This window comes from Jaculus jaculus, chromosome 5, assembly GCF_020740685.1.
Source record: "Jaculus jaculus isolate mJacJac1 chromosome 5, mJacJac1.mat.Y.cur, whole genome shotgun sequence".
NCBI lineage: Eukaryota > Metazoa > Chordata > Mammalia > Rodentia > Dipodidae > Jaculus > Jaculus jaculus.
The window spans coordinates 47,129,943-47,135,646 of NC_059106.1; positions in this window are offsets into that span (position 1 = coordinate 47,129,943).

A 5,704-nucleotide genomic window follows, 5' to 3' on the forward strand; every position below is an offset into this window, starting at 1 on the left:
TTACTGGGGGGCGGCGTCGGGGGAATCTTAGGTCCAGCCTTAAGGTGGGTTTAGAGCTGTGTGAGCTCAGCCCACGTTTGCCGGCTGTTTGGTGGGGTCTCTCTGCTGTCCATCTAAGGAAATGAGCCAGTTTCTATCACCATTGTTGGTGTTTCCCCTGAAATAAAGCCTTTACTCCCATAAGCTACTATGGTTGGGTGTTTGTCCCAGCAATGGTGATGTATGCCTGTAACCCTTGACCTACACACCAAGACTCCGTCTCACAAGATCCAGGGCCATGAGCATAGCTCAGTGGCAGAGCACTTGTGTGACATGCACAAAATCCTAGGTAATACTAGGTCACTCCTAGAAGATGATGGCTGCGCTGTCTTGGATCTCCACAGAGTCCCCACCTGTAAGAAGGACTTCACCAAATGCACTGCGCTCTTGAACTTCCTAGTCTCTAGCACCCTGCACAACAACCCTCTTGTCCTTGTGACTTACCTAATCTGTGGCGCTCACGGCAACAGAAAATGGCCTGAGCCCAAATCTTATGATGGACATGACATTTTAAAAAATATTTATCATTATTTTTTAATTTTTTTGTTTACTTTTATTTATTTATTTGAGAGTGACAGACAGAAAGAGGCAGATAGAGAGAGAGAGGGAGAGAGAGAGGGAGAAAGAATGAGTGCGCCAGGGCCTCCAGCCATTGCAAACGAACTCCAGATGCATGCGCCCCCTTGTGCATTTGGCTAATGTGGGTCCTGGGGAATCGAGCCTCGAACTGGGATCCTTAGGCTTCACAGGCAAGCGCTTAACTGCTAAGCCATCTCTCCAGCCCAAATATTTTTTTTATTTTTATTAGATTTTATATTTATTAGAGAGAGAGAGAGAGAGAGAGAAAATGGGCACACCAGGGCCTCTAGCCACTGCAAACGAACTCCAGACACATATGTCAACTTGTGTATCTGGTTTACATGGGTACTGGGGAATCAAACCTGTGTCCTTAGGCTTCACAGGTAAATGCCTTAACTGCTAAGCCATGTCTCCAGCCCTTAAATTTATTTTTATTTACTTTTTATTTGAGAGAGAGAGAGAGAGAGGGAGAATGGGCATGCTAGGGCCTCCAGCCACCACAAACAAACTCCAGACACATGCACCACCTTATGCATGTGGCTTACATAGGTCCTGGGGAATTGAACCTGGGTCTTTTGGCTTTGCAGGCAAGCGCCTTAACCACTAGGCAATCTGTCCAGCTTGTAAGTGACATTTTTTTTTTAATTTATTTGAGAGCGACAGACACAGAGAGAAAGACAGATAGAGGGAGAGAGAGAATGGGCGCACCAGGGCTTCCAGCCTCTGCAAACAAACTCCAGATGCGTGCGCCCCCCTGTGCATCTGGCTAACGTGGGACCTGGGGAACCGAGCCTCGAACCGGGGTCCTTAGGCTTCACAGGCAAGCGCTTAGCCATCTCTCCAGCCCGTAAGTGACATTTTTAAAAGCTCCTGCCACATCCTGAGTACCTTTCTAGCTCTTTAAAGGTCATGTCTCATCTAATCCTAAGTGGATGGAGAACACTGAGACCCCCAAATGTTAAGTAGTTTTCTCAAGGCCTCAGGTCTGTCAATGGCAAAGCAAGATTAGAACCTGCAGGGTCTACCTTGGGACCCTGGGTCCATGCTTGACTACCTCCTGACAAGCAGCCTCTGAGGACTTACCATGTAACTGTCATGTCACCAGAGGGCTCTCTAGTGACGAGCAAAGACTTGTCCCTGCCTAGAAGCATCACCTGTGGAGACCAAGCCTGTGATGTCTGGGCCCTAGAGGGATGCTCACCACAGCAGAATCCATCTTCCCATACTCATGGGAAACCCTTGCAGCCTAGTGAGATGCAAAAGGAGCCACCAGTATAATCCCATTATTGGAAAGAGAAAAACCCAAGGTACACATTTCTATTTATTTACTTACCATTTGACTGGGATTTATTGTGTGTGAGCAGTACACTGCTTCATATTCATTTAGTTGAATTTCATTTTCTTTTTTCTTTTCTAATTTTATTTATTTATTTACTTGAGAGCAACAGAGAGAAAGAGGCAGAGAGGGGGAGAGAGAGAGAGAGAGAGAGAGAGAGAGAGAGAGAGAGAGAGAGAGAGAGAGAGGGAATGAATGGGCGCCAGGGCTTCCAGCCTCTGCAAACGAACTCCAGACACATGCGCCCCCTTGTGCATCTGGCTAACGTGGGTCCTGGGGAATCGAGCCTCGAACCGGGCTTCACAGGCAAGAGCTTAACCGCCAAGCCATCTCTCCAGCCTGAATTTCATTTTATTTAATGAAAACAATTCCCTGGAGATAGGATCCATAACCCAGTTTATATCTGTGGAAGTGGAGGTTAAACAGCTTGGATATGGAGTTGGAAGGGCTCAAGGAGAGGCTATGGAGTCAGAAGTCAGCCCAGGTTTGTTTCCAAGTAGATCGTCTTTGTTTCTGTCTCTGCTCCATGCCTCCTGTCTCCTGACAAGCGTGCAGAGCATCTGCCGACGTTCTCTCTGTGCTGTACACTCAGCTCGTTGGGAAGAACCCACTCAGTGATTTTATTTTTTTCCTAAGTAGGCTGTTTTAGGATCAGAAGTCCTGGTATGAGGGGCTGGGGAAATGGCTCAGTGAATAAAGAACTAGCCACTCAGGCTGGAGTACCTCAGTTTGGAATCCAGAACCCATGTAGAAGCCATGGAAAACCAGGGAAAGGCCACGTAAAAAACCACGTGGGGGCTGGAGAGATGGCTTAGCAGTTAAGTGCTTGCCTGTGAAGCCTAAGGACCCCAGTTCGAGTCTCAATTCCCCAGGACCCACATTAGCCAGATGCACAAGGTGACACATGCACCTGGAGTTCGTTTGCAGTGGCTGGAGGCCCTGACACGCCCATTGTCTCTCTCTCTCTCTCTCTCTCTCTCTCTCTTTCTCTCTGCCTCTTTCTTTCTCTGTCGCTCTTAAATAAATAAATAAAAATAAACAAAAGAATTTAAAAAAAAGCCACGTGGGCATTGCAATTATCCCTGCACCCCCCCCCCCCTTTAGGGCTTCGTCAGTGGAGTTGTTGGTCTTCGCTGTGGGGTGAGGAGTGCACCAGCCAGTCTGTGGGAGGACTGTGCCTCAGAATACACCTTCTCACCTCCTGGCCCTTACATTCTTTCCACTCCGTCTTTCGCAGTGTTCCTTGAGCCTTGGAGGTGTGTTGTAAGTCCCCTTTAGTGTTGAGCTCTCAGCAGCCTCTGGTTTTCTGCTTTGATGATAGTTACCATCGTGTTGCTGGGACCAAACAGCAGACTAAAAGCAGCATCTGGAAAGAATGGGTTCATTTTGGCTTCCAGCTTCCAGGGGAAGTTTCCCCAAGCACGGCAGAACAAAGGTTGGCTATCGTACATCTTGCCACAGCAGCTGGGAAGTAGCAGCAAGAATGAGCTAGCTAGTAGCTAGAACTGACTAGGGAGAGCTGGGCTATAACACCTCAATGGCCACCCCAACGACACACCTCCTCCAGCAAGGCTCCACCTCCCAGACTGCCACCTGCTTGGGATCAAGCATTCAGATCCCATGAGACTAGGGGGTACATCTCCTTCAAACCGCCACAACAGGCTTCTGTAACCCCAGCACGCTGACAGTAAGAGGCGAGGCGGAGCATCATTTCTCCAAAGCTCGTGTCCAGCTAGCCTGGTGAGCGCGCCAGCGAGTAGCAGTAGCAAGAATGAGGACGAGGGCTGGAGAGATGGCTTAGCGGTTAAGTGCTTGCCTGTGAAGCCTAAGGACCCCGGTTCGAGGCTCGGTTCCCCAGGTCCCACGTTAGCCAGATGCACAAGGGGGCGCACGCGTCTGGAGTTCGTTTGCAGTGGCTGGAAGTCCTGGCACACCCATTCTCTCTCTCTCCCTCTATCTGTCTTTCTCTCTGTGTCTGTCGCTCTCAAATAAATAAATAAAAAATAGACAAAAAAAAAAATTAAAAAAAAAAAAAAAAGAATGAGACGAGAGACCACCTCAAACGAGGTGGAAGGTGGGGACTGATGCCTGCAAGTCGTCCTCCGATCTCCATGCGTGTGGCACCTGCAGTCACACACATGAACACACACACGTACCCCCCTTGGTGTGAGGCCATAGAGGTCCTGGCCATGTGTGTATAAAACTCCTAAAAAAAAAAAAAAAAGACAAATAGGGAGTCAGGCCCTTTGCTCCTTGGAGCTGTGTAATCTATCCTGTAATACCTTGTTTTGCTGGAAAGTTCTGTGCATAAATCCCATAAAAATCCCATAATGTGGAGCTGACACTGAGCTTACCCAGAACGAAATCTGCTAATGAGCCCAGCTCGCCAGGAGCCTGCAGAAAGAACCAGACATGTCGCAACCCCAGGCCTGCCCCTGCCTAAGTCCTTTCTAATAAAGCCTCTTTTCACTAGCATAAAAACACTTTGTTCAGAGTGTGTTGGTCTTAACTTCATCCTCGTTGGATGCTGGATGTCTGTGGCGGCCTGAAGGGGCCTGAAAGCCTGCCCTTGAATTTTGGGACTCAGGGAAAACCACAGGTTTGCAAAAGCAGGACTGGTACTGTACATTCCCATACTCTGCCTCTTTGAGGGATGGGATAATGCCGAGGCTGCTTCGGGTAAAGAAAGTGGCAGGGACACCCTGAGTATGAACAGTGGCTGCCCACCCGGCCGTTCTTTCTAGAAGCAGGTGCTGCCTTAACCGAGCCTGAAATGACTTTGGACAAGAGAGCTGGGTCCCCGCCATATCACCCACGACATAGTCACTCTGCCGAGTAGCTTGCAGCACTGTGTTTAAAGGCCTCGGACTGTAAGTCTGAAAAGAAAAAAAGATTTGCAAAAATTGAATGTCTGCAAATTATTTGCTTTTATTATAACATGTTCTCATAATTCTCAAGCCTCTATGGGAGGAACATTTAAAATTTTTTTTTTGTTTATTTTATTTATTTGAGAGTGACAGAGAGAGAAAGAGGCAGATAGAGAGAAAGAGAGAGAGAATAGGCGTAGAGGTAGGAGGATTGCCGTGAGTTCAAGGCCACCCTGAGATGACAGAGTGAATTCCAGGTCAGCCTGGACTAGTGTGAGACCCTACCTCGAAAAACCAAAATAAATAAATAAATAAATTTTAGTTTTTTTTTTTTTTTTTTTGGTTTTTCGAGGTAGGGTCTCACTCTGGTCCAGGCTGACCTGGAATTAACTCTGTAGTCTCAGGGTGGCCTTGAACTCACGGCGATCCTCCTACCTCTGCCTCCCGAGTGCTGGGATTAAAGGCGTGAGCCACCACGCCCGGCTAATAAATAAATTTTAAAAAAGGATATGGGACTGGGGAGATGGCTTGGTGGTTAAGGGTGTTTGCTTGCAAAGCCTGACGGCCTGGGTTTGATTCCATAGGACCCACATAAAGCCAGATGCACAAAGTAGCACATGCATGTGGAGTTCGTTTGCAGCAGCAAGAAGCCCTGGTGTGCCCATTTTCATTCTCTCTCTCTGCTTACAAATCGATAAATAAAAATAATTTAAAAAGCCTAACATAGCTGGGTGTGGTAGCGCACACCTTTAATCCCAGCACTTGGGAGGCAGAGGTAGGAGGATCACTGTGAGCTGGAGGCCGCTCTGAGACTACATAGTGATTTCTAGGTCAGCCTGGGCTAGAGTGAGACCCTACCTCAAAAACCCAAGAAAGGAAAGGA